Raw genomic sequence first — 15746 nt, 5'->3', positions numbered from 1 at the left:
CTCTGCACTCACTACTCTGCACTCACTACTCTGCACTCAGCACTCTGCACTCACTACTCTGCACTCACTACTCTGCACTCACTACTCTGCACTCACTACTCAGCACTCACTACACTGCATTACCACTCTGCACTCACTACTCACTACTCTGCATTACCACTCTGCACTCACTCTGCACTCACTACTCTGCACTCACTACTCTGCACTCACTACTCTGCACTCACTACTCTGCACTCACTACACTGCACTCAGCACTCTGCACTCTGCACTCACTACTCTGCACTCACTACTCTGCACTCACTACTCTGCACTCACTACTCTGCACTCTGCACTCTGCACTCACTACTCTGCACTCACTACTCTGCACTCACTACTCTGCACTCAGCACTCACTACTCAGCACTCACTACTCAGCACTCACTACTCTGCACTCACTACTCTGCACTCACTACTCTGCACTCACTACTCACTACTCTGCATTACCACTCTGCACTCACTCTGCACTCATTTAATAGGTCTCACCGTTTTCTGCATACTTTTGTGAGAGACTGTTCTATTTCCTTGTCACTATTTCGTTCCATACTTCGTCTTTTGTTTGTAAAATTCTGGTACATTTCCTGTTTGTCTCCAATGCCGTCGTTTTGTTTAGTCTGCAAATTCTTCTTTCAAAGAGATCTTTTAAAAGTTTACATCATAAAAACGTCTCGCAAAACATAATTTCAGGCCGCCTGTCACATTACACAGTAGGAGGCACTTTAAATATAGAATTGAGTATGCCCCCGGAATGCCGCCGCGGCCGCCCCGGAAGTCAGGCACGGTCGCCTGTGACGGGGGCGGGGCCACGTCCAGACCGGAAGAGGAGGCAGGCGGAGTGAAATGCGTCTCGCGCCCGGGGCTCCTGTGAGCGGTGTGGCGCGCCGGGCCGCGCCAGCAGGAGGTTGGGCGCCGCGTGCTGAGCAGAGTCCCCGACATTGGCCAGGTAAGTTCAAAAAAAGGCTGGGGGGGCTTGGTGCACTTGTGTGTGTGTGTGCGTGTATGCTCGTGTGTGTATGTATGCGTGCGACGGTGACGGCGGGGGGGGGGAGGGAGGGAGGGAGGGGGGCCTCGGTGCACTTGTGTGTGTATGCGCGCGTGTGTGTATGTGTCAGGGGGGGTGTCTCTGTATGTATGTATGTGCGTGCGTGCGTGCGTGCATGGGCGCTTGTGTGTGTGTATGCGCATGCGTGTGGGGTGCTTGCGCTTCCCAGGAGACAGCGCCTGGCCACAGCGCGCGTTCCAGTTACAAATCGCCTCGAAGGATGCGCGTGGCCGACACTGTCTCCTGGGAAGCATAGTCGCTGACAAAAGATCTCGGCGGAGACGCGCTTCCGCGCGTTGAGCCGAGACCTAAAAAAGGAGTAAGCCCCTCCGGCGCTACCACAGTGCGGAACCAGTTCTCCATATAGGCCACCGCATCCTCCCCCTCAATCCGTTCCGGCAGGCCTACGACCCGCACGTTGTTCCGTCTATTGCGGCCTTTGGCATCCTCCGCCCTCCGCTCCAGCGTGTCCAGTCGGGCCAAGATGTCCGTGATCCTGTGCTCCGCGGTCACCACCGATGGCTTCAGGTCCAGCAACAGTTGGTCATGGTCCTTGACCCTGTCTGCCAGCTTCGCGTGATCCGCGCGCAGCAGCCCCAGGCCCGTGGCCACCTGGGCAATGTCTTGGTGCAATGCTTCCTTAGTTGAGGTAATCGCCTCAAGTATGGCATCCAAACGCCGGTTCAGCCGCTGTTCTTGATCAAGCTCCGGGGAAGGACTCTCGCTCAGCCGAGTAGATGTCGCCAATTCCCCCTCAGGGCGTCCCTCGGCCATCGGCCCTCCGATCGCCGCCATTACAGGGTGCTGCGTCACAGGTCCAGGAACCCGCTTTGCGTTGGCGCCCGTAGTTCCGTGCCAGTCTCCGGGCACCGGGCAGTGCAATGTCCCTTCCGACGCTCTCAGGAGCAACGACCAGTTAGACTAGCTCCGTTCCGTCACCCCCCTCGGAAGCCTGAGGGGGGAAGTATGAGTCTTATGGCGGTGGCCAACGAAGGTCCCCAAGCTTCTGGGTGAATCCGGTCTACGTTTTATACAACAAGGAGATTTTTATATTTACCAGGGAAATAGGGCGCACACCTGTATGTCCGCAAAGTAGAGAGCACGGTGTGGTGGTTGGTACAGGCAAAAAGGGCGAGCGGTAATCTCACACAACCGCTCAATGTTGGACCTAGAGGATCCACACAAATAACAATAGAACAACAATGCCCCTGCACTATACAAATTCAGAACATAATAGTGATGATGTCGTAGAAAGCGACGATCAATTAGTATACATCCACACTTTCGGAGTGACTTTAAGAGAATCAAATATCCAAGTTCAGGTACATGAGTTCCAAAAAAGAAGAAAAGTTCTGTTCCTGGTGTTTAAGTAAATGTTTTATTGTTCCTTTGATAATGCCAACACGTGTTTCATCGCAGGGAACTTACTGCGAATCTTCAGGGCTATTTGAAGAAAGTATGACGAAATTATCAAAGTTGTTGGAAATGCCGTTTCCAGGCAATGCTTATGTAAGGTTCGAGATCTGTTACACGCTGCCTGCGTGGATAAGGGATCTTGTTCAGTACTGTTGTGTGTAGTGACCGGGAGGAGTTGACGGGTATTCACGGGGGGTCTTGTTTAAGACGTAATATTATCAAACAGGCGGGTACACCTTAGTTGTGCTGAACTCCCTCTTGAGGTTCCCGGTGCCGTTTTCCGATGACGGTCCGTCATCGGAAAACGGCACCGGGAACCTCAAGAGGGAGTTCAGCACAACTAAGGTGTACCCGCCTGTTTGATAATATTACGTCTTAAACAAGACCCCCCGTGAATACCCGTCAACTCCTCCCGGTCACTACACACAACAGTACTGAACAAGATCCCTTATCCACGCAGGCAGCGTGTAACAGATCTCGAACCTTACATAAGCATTGCCTGGAAACGGCATTTCCAACAACTTTGATAATTTCGTCATACTTTCTTCAAATAGCCCTGAAGATTCGCAGTAAGTTCCCTGCGATGAAACACGTGTTGGCATTATCAAAGGAACAATAAAACATTTACTTAAACACCAGGAACAGAACTTTTCTTCTTTTTTGGAACTCATGTACCTGAACTTGGATATTTGATTCTCTTAAAGTCACTCCGAAAGTGTGGATGTATACTAATTGATCGTCGCTTTCTACGACCTCATCACTATTATGTTCTGAATTTGTATAGTGCAGGGGCATTGTTGTTCTAGTGAATCCGGTCTACGTCCCCTGGTCTCAGGACACAGCACCGCCTATCCTAGTGCCCCGATCAGCCGATCACAGGATCTCTTGCCAATCGGCGACAACTTGGCTCAGGGCTGAAGTTCGGAGCCGTCCGACCTCCTCGCCGCCATTTTGTTCGCGCCCTCAGCAACACCTCGGCCGCTTCTTCAACTCGGTCTTCCCGGGGCCAGCAGTCCCCCAACGACTCTCCGATTGTGCCCAGCTGTCCCCTTACACTTCAGAGGGCAGGAGCATCGTCTTCGGGTCGCCTAGGGTTCCGAAAACAGGAGAATTAGCGGGATTCCGCGCGGAGCGGCGAGCTCACGCCGCCATCCCGATCGGCGTCCAAGCCACGCCCCCCTGCGTTTGGTATACTAGTGGTGATTCCACCAATGTTGCTCACTCGGTTTTTAGACCATGCCACACAATCGCTGCTCAAAACTCCACTCATTAGGATTACAAAGGATTGATAGAGGCGGAACAGTACTCGGTTACAAACAAAGACAGCAGATATTTTAAGCTAATCCATGATAGCTTTCTTCGCAGAGTGGCACTAGGCACACTACAACTGCCTCCTGCCAGGGGTGGAATGGGAGCCCCAAATTTTGTGCATTATTATTTGGCTGCCCAGCTCCTGTGGGTAGCCTGATGACTGACAGGCTACCATACGAAAGAAACAGGAATCCCCGGGTGAGGGTCTGGGGAGGGGGGCCATCTTGTGCCACCTCTCCCAAGGGTTCAATTGGGGTCCTCTTTTCCCTGCTCTTGCGCATAGCCCGAGAGTACCTGCAGACACCACTACGCAACCCTTATACACCGCTGCTACCGCTGCAGGGATTACCCTTGAAGGGGGAGGTATGGGAGGCTGCGTGCAATACGACACTGGGAGACCTCTTTACGGGGGAGAACCAATGTCCTTCCAGGAACTTCGGCACAATACGACTTGACGGAAGCCTAATTCCTGACTTATGATGCACGAGGCCTATAACCCCCTCAGCACCCACTACTCCATCCACTACACCAAATAGGACACGGGAGACATCTCATAACATGACTCTACAGAGCCTTTGCGTAGGATCCACTGACTGTACATATGCGCTTACGCTCGGGGTGGGAAGACTCTCTGAAACAGCTGTTCCATGATTCAGACTGGCTAAAAGTACTAGAACACCCTAAACGAACCCCTTAAACCCTCGGTTCAGATATATACAGTTCTGCTTCCTCCAAAGGGCCTACCTCAACCCCACTGGCTCCATACCATTTACCCTAGCTCCAGATGAATGACCCAGATGTAAAACTGAACCAGCACATATGGTACATATGTTCTGGATCTGCAGACCAATACCCTCGCCCCAAGACGAAGAGGGGCACTACACGCTTTACAGACCTGGTGCATCTCTTGGCAAAAGAGCTATAGCGATGCAGTGGAAATAGGCTGCTTCCCATTCCGTCCCACACTGGCACACTGAGATGTCCAAATGGGCGCAGGCAGAGAGCACTGCTCTCCACAGACAGGAATTTCCGGAGTCTTCGAAAATTCCTCATTGCAGATCAGTGCGACCTCATCCTTCGTGATTTCTTGTCTCAAGTGGGAGATGATTCTAAGCCTCCTTAGATCTTTAGTAGATGATCCCGCATACTTGTCGCCGGCCATTTACTTACCTCCTGGTGGGACAATCGGCTCCTCCTGCCAATGTCTGCCCCCGGCTACCTGACTGCTGGCATTAACCTCAACATCTCCTATTACTTAACTGAAAGACTACTTTCTTCCACTCTTTCTATTTGGCGGCGACCCTTACCACTGTTGGCCCAGAGAGTTTCCTGGAGGAGGTGTGGTTGTTTCAGTTAATTTTCTTTACTTTAAAAGGCACACTAAAGTGGACACCGAGCTGCCCAGAGGCATAGAGGGTACACAAATCACATTTGCCTCACTGAAATGCAGACTTGCCCTCCAATTTGCTGTCTGTATACACATTCTGAATATTACTGTACGATGGCCGTTTTTGCTTGTGTCAATATAAATTGTTTTAAAAAAATCATGTGAGACCAACACCTCCAAGAACAAGGGCCAGCTTCGCTGGGAGGAGGAATTAGGGCTCCCACTGTCCAGCAAGCAATGGCAAGACATTTACTACAGGATACATCACACAGCACATGATATGTCTGGCACTGAGTCAGCTTATAAAGTTGCCTTCATTTGGTATTTAACACCTGGTCGAATTAATGGCTGGAACAGGGAAAGTACCGAACGATGCTGGCGGGGCTGTGGTCAAACGGGCTCCCTTCTTCATCTTTTGTGGCTCTGTCCGAAGCTGGTCAGATATTGGGAACAGGTCCTGAATGACTTCGACCAAGCATTTGACACAACAATACCCGGTTTCCCCGCATACACAATTCTGGGACTATCCAATCTCCTGACCTTTCCCCTACTATCGGTTAGAGGCAGACAAATGGCACTTGCATTGATTACTGCACAACAGGTGCTCCTGGCACGCAGGGGCACAGAGAAGATACCTGACCATGAGACATGGCTTCACAAACTCTGGGTTTCGCTGGCAATGGAACGTATGTCATTGATGATAGATAACAGGGCAGATGAATATTCAGAATTATGGGCCTCGTTCAATACAAGTTTAGAGAAGTGACCTGCCCTAAATATCTGCAAATTCTGCGCCTGCTGCCCCGATAGGATAGGGAGGGCACATAGACTGCTGTCTGAGAGTGTGTTCATTCCACCCCTCACACAGAGCCCATTTGCCACACTAGGAAATTGGGACAAAGGAAGTATGGTGCGGAGGAGACGGGGAGTGGGTGTTCAGTCTTATTTTGCTTCTTACTACACTCTGATACTTCCAGAAATCCTTTTGTTACCCTTCCATTACCATATTAATATCTCATAAGTAAAACTCAGAGCTCTGTGATACGCCACCGGCCGCCGGGTTGTAGACAATGAGCTGTGTAACCATTCATGCATATTGCACACTTCCGGCCAATGGTTTTAGGCGACTGCAACGGACTTCAATAAAAAAGAACTGTTCCATTAAAAAAAATCATGGTAGCTTTCTTTAAAAAGGTCTTGGGCTGAATCACTTACAGAAAACACTCCTAAGAGAGTCTACACAGGGCAGGAAAACATGGGTGTTGCAGAAAGTCTGCTGGCTGAAAAGTGCATCAAGATGTGTGAGTGAGAAATAAAGCATGACTTCAAGATTCACCAAGGGCAGATGAAGAGGACAGTGTGCCAAGGAAATGTAGATCTTGCATATTTCAATTAACTTAATTTCTAAACATTTAAGAATGTTGAAAATAAATACAGTGACTGTAGATTGATGTCCTCTCCTCATTATTATGTTTGGCATTGATCTAAGAAATATGATTGTCATTTTCACTGTTCTTTCTGCATGTTCATCCTGCAGATTCTACCTCCCTTTTCTGCATAAATGAAAAAATATTTCTGCACATCTTAACTTATTTTTCAGTAGGCAAAGATTTCCTTAACGTATGGTTCACATTTTTTGTGAGACAAATGTGTGAGGGTTGGGGACTCTTCCAGTTGTTTGTTCATATAGGATTTAACTCTAATTTCACGCCACACAGTGCCGCTCCACTCCACACAATGCCACTCCACAAAATGCCACTGCACTCAATTTTATTCCACGCCCCACAATTCCACTCCACACTATGCACCGCTTAATGCTACTTCACTCCTCACAATTCCACTCCTTGTCACACAATTACATTCCCCCCCACTTCACACCACACAGTTCCATGCCACACAATCTTATTCTGCTCCATGTCACACACTTCCACTCCGTGCTACACAATTCAAATGTGTGCCACACAATTCCATTCCATTCCACTCTACACACCTCCACTCAATTCTACTCCATGCAACACAATGCCACTCCAATCAGTGCCACTCTACGCCACATAATGCCTCTCAACTCCACGCCACTGCACACCGCTCAGTGCCACTCCACTCCACTTATTGATACTTTACTCCACTCAGTTACACTCCACGCCACTCAATTGTAGTTGCATTTATATAGAGCTTACTGCATGTCACTTCACCCTATGCCACTCCACTCCAATCCACAAAAAGCCACTCACACACAACACAATGTCACTCTACTTCACTCAACATAATGCCACTCTAATCAACACAACACAGTGTTACTCCACTCCATACGTCACAATGCCACTCCATGCCACACAAAACCACTGCACTCCATGCAGTGCCACTTCACTCCACTACACACAACTCCACGCCACTGCACTCCAACAAAGCCAATAGATCTCACATAGGCAAAATCTATTGGCTTTGGCAATTGGTTGCTTGTACTATTGTGGGTAATACATTCAGAATTTGTGATGAATCGAAAATTATAGGGGCACCCCTTTCATTGATAATTTTGCTCAAAATCCTATACCAGCTAGATTTTAAGACTGAGCTAGTGGTGAACCTAAGGGTCGTGTCTGCTAGGGGGGCTGGCATTGTGTACAGAGTCTAGTAGAGCCCAAATGTGGACACTATTTGCCACTTGCACTGGGTGTCATAAAAGTCAAATAATGCTTTATATTGGGAAAGTCTTATTTTTGACAGAACGAAAATTCGAGTAGCTTCACCAAGACAATTTGAAAACAAGTCTTTTTTCTACTTTCTGAGTATGCTGATCTTTTAGTTTTCTACAAAAAGCCAGGTAATATGTGTAGATCCTAGATTGTGGAGATTCATAGAAAGCTCTCCAATAAATAGATGGCTCTAATTGGTTTAGGTTGATTTTTTTTGTCAAGATAGTTGAAAACATGTAAATATTTAAACAAAAATTCACTTCTTGAGATTTAAAATTCATTCACAATTTATTTAAAAGATTTTTAGACATCTGGGTGATAAAACTGGTATAATTGTTGTAGTCTGGATTTTAACCATGGTGAGTTATACAATAATTAAAGCATATGGGACATTACTGGGGTTTTCTAGATTGGTGAATATCTATGAAAAAAATGAATTTGTTAAATTGATTCACATCATGCCAGATGTGGCATAAGTCTGCAAATTGTAAATTGTACATATCTGGGGTGGTATCGAGGATATGAAAATCTAAAATGAAAAAGAAAACCAGGTTGGGGAGAGTAGCTAAAAGAAATCTTCATAAATGTAGGTATTCCTGAAAAATGATCCAAGATTATTTGTTTGCGAATGATTCACAATTGTTTGATTGAAGTTTAGGGAGAGCCCAGCCTCCTTTCAATACTGGTACCTGTAAATACATAAAAGCTTTCCTTTTTGTTTTCATGTACCCATATTAATAAAAAATGGTAGCCTCACTTCTCTCAAAGAAGGGCAGAAGAAGATAAGGAGATAGAGAATTAAAAGATCTCCTTGCTTAGGGAGTAAAATCTTTTTTTTAAGCTTGATGTGGCCGATGAATGTCAAAGGAAGGTTTTCCCATTGTTTAAGTAATCGTTCAGCCTCTTTTAAGGCTGGTTCGTCGTTCAGGGCTTTGAGTGTCTTGTAATTAAATGAAAGCCATATTCATAGGTAAGTGAGCTGAGGTTCAATAGATGGTTTTGTGGTATCACTTAGACCAGTTGTGAGTATTTGTGTCCTTTATTTAATTTGTCACCTGCTATTGTGCCAAATGTTGATGCCTGCATTTGCATTGTAGGATTGCTCAAGTGGTATCAGTGGTAGTGATCAGCATGTTTTCAGTATATGCCATGACTTTTAAGCACCCATAGGGAACTATTATTGAGAGCATATCTGTATCATTTTTGCAGTTATATTAGAATGGTTTTCATATATACAGCATATAGAGATGGTAATAGGGAAAGTGTTGGCAAGTGCCCCTCGAGATACTAAAGGGGGCCGTAGAATGTCCATTAATTATTACTAATGCGTGGGAAAGGCATGAAGTATTCTAACTCCGCTTATAACCTGCTCTGTGATTCACAGTTGTTTCATCACAACCCACAAGAATGACCCCTCCACCGGGTACAGACCCATCTCATTATCTCAATCAATCAATCACAGACATTTATAGCGCGCACTACTTACCCGTAGGGTCTCAAGGCGCTTAGGGGGGGGGGTGCCGTTACTGCTCGAACAGCCAGGTCTTGAGCTTCTTCCTGAAGGAGAGGTGGTCTTGGGTCAGGCGCAGGTCGGTCGGGAGGGAGTTCCAGGTCTTGGCGGTGATTCTTTTGTTGACGGGGAGCCAATGCAGGTCTCGCAGGTGTCCGGAGATGTGGCTGTTACATGGGATGTCGAGGATGAGTCTGGCTGAGGCGTTCTGGATCCGCTGAAGTCTCTTCTGGAGCTTGGCGTGGTTCCGGCGTAGAGGGCGTTGCCGTAGTCCAGTCGGCTGGTGACGAGGGCCTGGGTGACGGTCTTCCTGGTCTCCGTGGGGATCCACCAGAAGATCTTCCGTAGCATGCGCAGGATGTTGAAGCACGCCGAGGAGACGGTGTTGACTTGCTTGGTCATGGAGAGGGAGGAGTCCAGGATGAAGCCCAGGTTGCGTGCGTGGTTAGTCGGTTTGGGTGCGGTGCCCAGGACGGGGGGCCACCAGGAGTCGTCCCAGGCAGTGGGCGTGGAGCCCAGGATGAGGACCTCCGTCTTGTCTGAGTTCAGTTTCAGGCGGCTGGTCGTCATCCACTCGGCTACCTCCTTCATCCCTTCGTGCAGGTTGGCTCTGGCGGCGGCGGGGTCGTTGGTCAGGGAGAGGATCAGCTGGGTGTCGTCGGCGTAGGAGATTATGTTGAGGTTGTGTTGGCGTGCGATGGCCGCGAGGGGGCTCATGTAGACGTTGAAGAGGGTAGGGCTCAGCGAGGATCCTTGAGGGACGCCGCAGATGACTTCGGTGGCTTCTGACTTGTACGGTGGTAGGCGGACTCTCTGTGTTCTTCCGTCGAGGAAGGAGACGATCCATTCCAGTGCCTTCTCCTGGATTCCGACGTTGCTGAGGCGTTGCACTAGGGTGCGGTGGCAGACAGTGTCGAAGGCTGCGGAGAGGTCTAGGAGGATGAGGGCCGCTGTTTCTCCGTTGTCCATCAGGGCTCGAATGTCGTCGGTGGCGGCGATGAGGGCGGTCTCGGTGCTGTGGTTGGCTCGGAAGCCGGACTGCGAGGGGTCGAGGGATCCATTCGTCTCGAGGAAGGCGGCCAGCTGTTTGTTGACGGTCTTCTCGATGACTTTGGCTGGAAACGGGAGGAGCGAGATTGGGCGGTAATTCTTGAGTTCGGTGGGGTCTGCTGTAGGTTTCTTGAGAAGAGCGCTGAGTTCGGCGTGCTTCCAGCTCTCGGGGAAGGTGGCGGTGTCGAAGGAAGTGTTGATGATGTCTCGCAGGTGGGGTGCGATGACAGCGTCGGCCTTGTTGAAGACGTGGTGAGGGCAGGGGTCGGTCGGAGATCCGGAGTGGACGGAGTTCATCATGCGGACGGTGTCTTCGGTGCTGATCGGAGTCCAGGCTCGGAGGGCGTCGGTGGGCGGCGTTGCTGTGGTCGTGGCGTGCGTTGGTTGGGTGCTGAAGCGGTTGTGTATGTCCGCGATCTTGTTGTGGAAGTAGGAGGCGAGGGAGTTGCAGAGATCTTGCGAAGGGGTGATGTCGTTGTTTCCGGCGTTGGGGTTGGAGAGCTCTTTCACGATGTTGAAGAGTTCCTTGCAGTTGTGTGCGTTGTTGTCCAACCGGTCCTTGAATGCAGTTTTCTTGGCGGCGCGGATCAGTTGGTGGTGCTTCCGGGTGGCGAGTTTGAGGGTGGTCTTGTTGCCCGGTGTAGGTTCCTTTCTCCAGACTTTCTCAAGGGCTCGGCAGTTCTTCTTGGAGCTCTTGAGTTCGTCGTTGAACCATGGGGCTTTCTTGCTGCCGGGTCTGCTGGGCGGGGTCCTCAGAGGGGCGAGTTCGTCCGCGCAGTTGCTGATCCACTTCGTGAGGTTGTCGGCGGCCTGGCTGGGGTTCGCTGAGCTGGCAGGAGGGTGCTGGCTCAGGGAAGCGGCGAGCTGGTCGGCTGTGATCTTGTTCCAGCTTCTACGGGCAACCTGTTGCTGGTGGTGGTGGGTCGTCGTTCTTTTGAAGGTGAAGTGTACGCAGCTGTGGTCCGTCCAGTGGAGTTCTGTGGCGTGGCTGAAGGCGATGTCTTTGCTGGATAAGAAGACGGCGTCGAGTGTGTGTCCGGCGAGGTGGGTGGGGGTGCTCACCAGTTGCTTCAGTCCAAGGTTGGCGAGGTTGTCGAGCAGGGTGCTGGTGTTGCGGTCGTTGTTGTTCTCCAGGTGGAAGTTGAGGTCCCCCAGGAGGATGTAGTCAGCGGAGGGGAGGGCATGCGGGCTGACGAAGTCTAGGACAATCAATTATTTCGTCCGATCTATCAAAGTGTCAGTAAAGTTAGTATGATGTGATTTCTCTCCCTGGTACAAATCCATGCTGCCAATGTAAAACAAGGTCTATAACAACCTTTAGTAATTAAATAGGTAATAGTATAGTCTAGTTCTTACTATCTGCAATAAGCAGTAAAATAGTCTGCTATGAGCCTAGTACCACCCTTTTTTCAAGAAAACGGTTTGTGCTGTGGGCGAGATGAAAAAATTGGGGTATCTTCTATGAAGCTGAAATATGGCTAGTATGAAATTGTTTTAAATATTATATACATTTCGGGGTGTGGCCAGCCAAGATGGTAGAACAGAAGTAAAGCTGATTGCTCCAGACTTCCCACATTTTATCCTGCAAAATCATGGGAGAGCACTGTACCATTGTCGCCCAAGGCTGCCTCCGTGGCGTCCCTTCCCCTTGGGCTCCTGCTGAGACCACCCAGGGTGGGCTTGGGCCAGGAGGTAAACTGTTGATAAATGGCTGCAGCCACTTCTGAAGGCCCAGAGGCCATGCTGATTGGGGGAACTGCTCTGCTGTTTGTCCTGGGAGTGGATCTGTAGCGGAACTGCCTGACTCAAGTGTGACCCGCAGGCCACTAGCTAAGTTGGCTATGACAATATTTTGGCCAGACGATGCCTGTGCCTGCCCCTGAACTCCTGAGGAGCCACGGGTGCTCTGCAACTGGGTCTCAATCTGCTGGGATGCAGGTCTTCTCCCGCCCGGCTGGTTAGAAGATGTTGTGTGGGCCCCTGGAGCTGTAGCGCTGACAAACCTGCCTGACTATTGGCTGGTGCTTGGTGGCGACCAAGCAGAGGACGTGCAGTGATGGACTGCTGAGCCGTGCCTGGTGGTTGACGCCTGACCTTGTTGTTGGAGATTGTAGGGAAGAGGAGTGCCCAATTGAGTGGGGGAGAACTTGGGCACCAAATATGCTATCAGAGCAGAGCCTCTCCCGACACGGGCATGGGCAGGTGAGAAGGTGACAAAACCACTGCTAGGCAATGCCATGATGCAATACAGTACACTGCATGCTCCAGCATAGATTTGATAGCTGCGATTCACAGCTCTTGAACGGCCCTCGAGGGGAAGCTAGGGACTGTTTCTATTGATGCTAACTTTCTGCGTTCAGATCTGCACAAGATGGGGTAGAGGATCTACATTGTTGAGGGCCCAGTGACGGAGCTACAACTGATTGTCAAAAATCTGACAGACCAAATGGCTAAGCGAACTGCAACAGCCAGGATTCTAGAGGACAGAGCGGAAGATGTGTAAAATATAAGACGCACATTTCAATGTTTCAGGAAGCTCTCCTACTGAAAGCTGAAGTGGTGAAATCGGGTAAGAGGTGGAGGAGCCAAATATATGCAGCCACGTTCTATAACTATGCAAGAGGGGTGGCGATCAGGGTAGCTACTGGGGTCCCCTTTGCTTAGAGGGTGATGCACACGGACCCCAAAGGTAGATATGTTTAAAAAAAAATATTTTTTATTATTTTCAATACAACAAATACAAAATAAACGCAACATTCATGACAACCACCCGTTCCCCTGGTTAATCTCATATACCCGTCATCTCAAGGATCTGAATTCATGACTGTATTTCACTCCCGCGGTACAAAAGGGGGTGGTAATGGACAGAGCATCTGAACCAATCAAACACTCACACCCAGTCAAAAGATCTGGGTTTAATCCATCACCATTCTTTAGCCCACTCTGCCACCCCAGTTCAGACATGGCTATATGCAAATCAGTCTGACCATGTGCCTCATGGGAACAGTCCAGCCCGAACTGCCAAGCCATGCCTTCACTGGACCGGAAACAAGCTTCAGAGGACCGGTTTCTGGCATTCCAGCCGTCTTCAGCCCGGCTTGCTTGAATCCAGTGGCAAAGTGAGCAAGGTCTCACGTCTGAGCACACCCTGCCACACTTATGGCGGCCAAAAGCGGTACAAAAGGGGGTGGTAATGGACGGAGCATCTGAACCAATCAAACACTCGCACCCAGTCAAAAGATCTGGGTTTAATCCAGCACCGTTCTTGAGCCCACTCTGCCACCCCAGTTCAGAGATGGCTATATGCAAATCAGTCTGACCCTGTGCCTCATGGGAACAGTCCAGCAATCTTGCCTTGTCTTTTGGCAGCTCTTGTGAAACGCTGAACGTTCTTGTACCAACTGTTTAAGAGAACACAAACTAGGTGCCTTGAAGGTTAATGGAAAGTTAATGAAGGTTTTTCTGACTGTAGCTCTGCAATGCAGGCTCTGGAGGAAGGCCTGGCCTATGTCCAGGCACTGCACCAGTCCCAGCCCCACTTCTACTAGCAGCACACAGCCTTTGGCAAAGTATTGAAGTCCTAGGCACAGACCGCTGCGTAACCCCTGCCCCTGACTCCCCACCTTCAGGCATACATATCTGGTGTGGGAGGTAATGTTTGAAACAGCTGTCCCTATTTTTTAATGACTGTGCAAATCGCAAGTTCAGAGCCAACTGAGCAAGACCTTCAGCAGTAGGCAGTGGAAACAAGGCTCAAGGTGTTGCCTTCGGCCACCACCTACAGTTGCTGAACCAGCTGCACACAACCTTAGCCCATGTACTGCAGGTTCTGAGCGTTCGGTCCCCATATTCACATTGCATGGCTTTCACAAGCAACCTGCAATTAAGTCTCGATAACCATCCACTTACACATGGTCAAAGGCAGTGCACAGTTGGTTGCCTTGTAAAACACCTATACATGTCTGCTAGTTAAAAACTACCCACATACAATATTGCTGCGATTTGAAAATGTGGACCACTTTTTTAAGCAATCTGATTCGCTAATCTGTGTGTGTGGCTCTGTGTGTGTGTGTGTGGCTCTGTGTGTGTGTGTGTGTGTGTGTGTGTGTGTTTCTGGGTGTGTTTCTCTGTGTGTGTGTGTGTGTGTCTCTGTGTGTGTGTGTGTGTGTCTGTGTGTGTGTGTGTGTGTCTCTGTGTGTGTGTGTGGCTGTGTGTCTGTGGGTGTGTGTGGCTCTGTGTGTGTGTGTGTCTCTCAGTGTGCGTGTCTGTGTGTGTGTGTGTATGGCTGTGTATCTGTGGGTGTGTGTGGCTTTGTGTGGCTCTGTGTGTGTGTGGCTCTGTGTGGATAGCTTTTTTTGTAGGTGGCTCTATGTGTGGGTGGCTCTGTGTAGGTGGCTCTGTGTGTGTGGGTGGCTCTGTATGTGTGTGTGTGTGGGTGTAAATGCAATAGGCCATGCATTTGCGAGCGATTAAGCTATTGGCATTGTACATGACAATGCCATTTATTTAACAATTAAGCTATTGGCATTGTAAATGACAATGCCATTTATTTAACAATTAAGCTATTGGCAATGTAAATGACAATGCCATTTATTGATGATTTAAAAAAAAAGTCATGAGCAATGCCAATAGCTCTACCTTTAATAATGCTGAGACCATTGGATTGTAAATGCTTGTTTAAAGTAGATCGTGGGAGAGGACTAGTGATGGAGCAAATAATTTGTTTATGTGCTAGACCTACAGGTGGGTAATTGATGGATAATCACAAGGACATTAATTGTTTGCTGTATTTTGTCATTTTGGGGATTAGACATTTTCTCTGATGCGGCCCAATAGGGTGACACCTCATGGAACAGTGGTCAGTTTCACTCTACAGCAGGTCCTGGGAGTTAACATCATGGGTAGTGGACATTCTTCTGTTTCCTGGACTTCTGGGCTGATGCATAAAGGGGCAGTGTTCTTTTCTCTGAAGCAGTGCTCTGAGAGGTCATTCATCATGGAGAAGTGGGCGTTTTTCTGTACCAGGGCTATAGATTGTTTGGCAGTGGACAAGTGTCTGTACAGCAGCAATGAGAAGTCACTCATTATGGGCAGTAGACCTCTCTGTACTGGAACCCTAGAAAGAACATCATGGGCAGTGAGTGATTTCTATCCCTGAGAAGGATTGTGTCATAAGACTTTGGACATTTCTTTGGACTGGGAGGTGACCCATCATGATGTTAATGCTATTTTACTTTATTGGGATCCTTAGGTTGTGACTCTGATGAAGCAGTAAACACAGTGCTGTTCTGTGGATATGGGT

The 15746-nt window shown here is 49.0% G+C and overlaps 1 protein-coding gene across 2 annotated transcripts in view; it reads left to right on the top strand.

Annotated features, from left to right (window-relative positions):
• PIGV (phosphatidylinositol glycan anchor biosynthesis class V) overlaps positions 1–15746 on the top strand; it is a 72663-nt gene that overhangs the window by 40867 nt on the left and 16050 nt on the right. The window lies entirely within an intron of this gene.

This window comes from Lissotriton vulgaris, chromosome 2_1 (assembly GCF_964263255.1).
Source record: "Lissotriton vulgaris chromosome 2_1, aLisVul1.2, whole genome shotgun sequence".
Classification (NCBI taxonomy): domain Eukaryota; kingdom Metazoa; phylum Chordata; class Amphibia; order Caudata; family Salamandridae; genus Lissotriton; species Lissotriton vulgaris.
The sequence above is the reverse complement of the archived record's forward strand: the minus strand, read 5'-3'. Positions and strand labels throughout refer to the sequence as shown.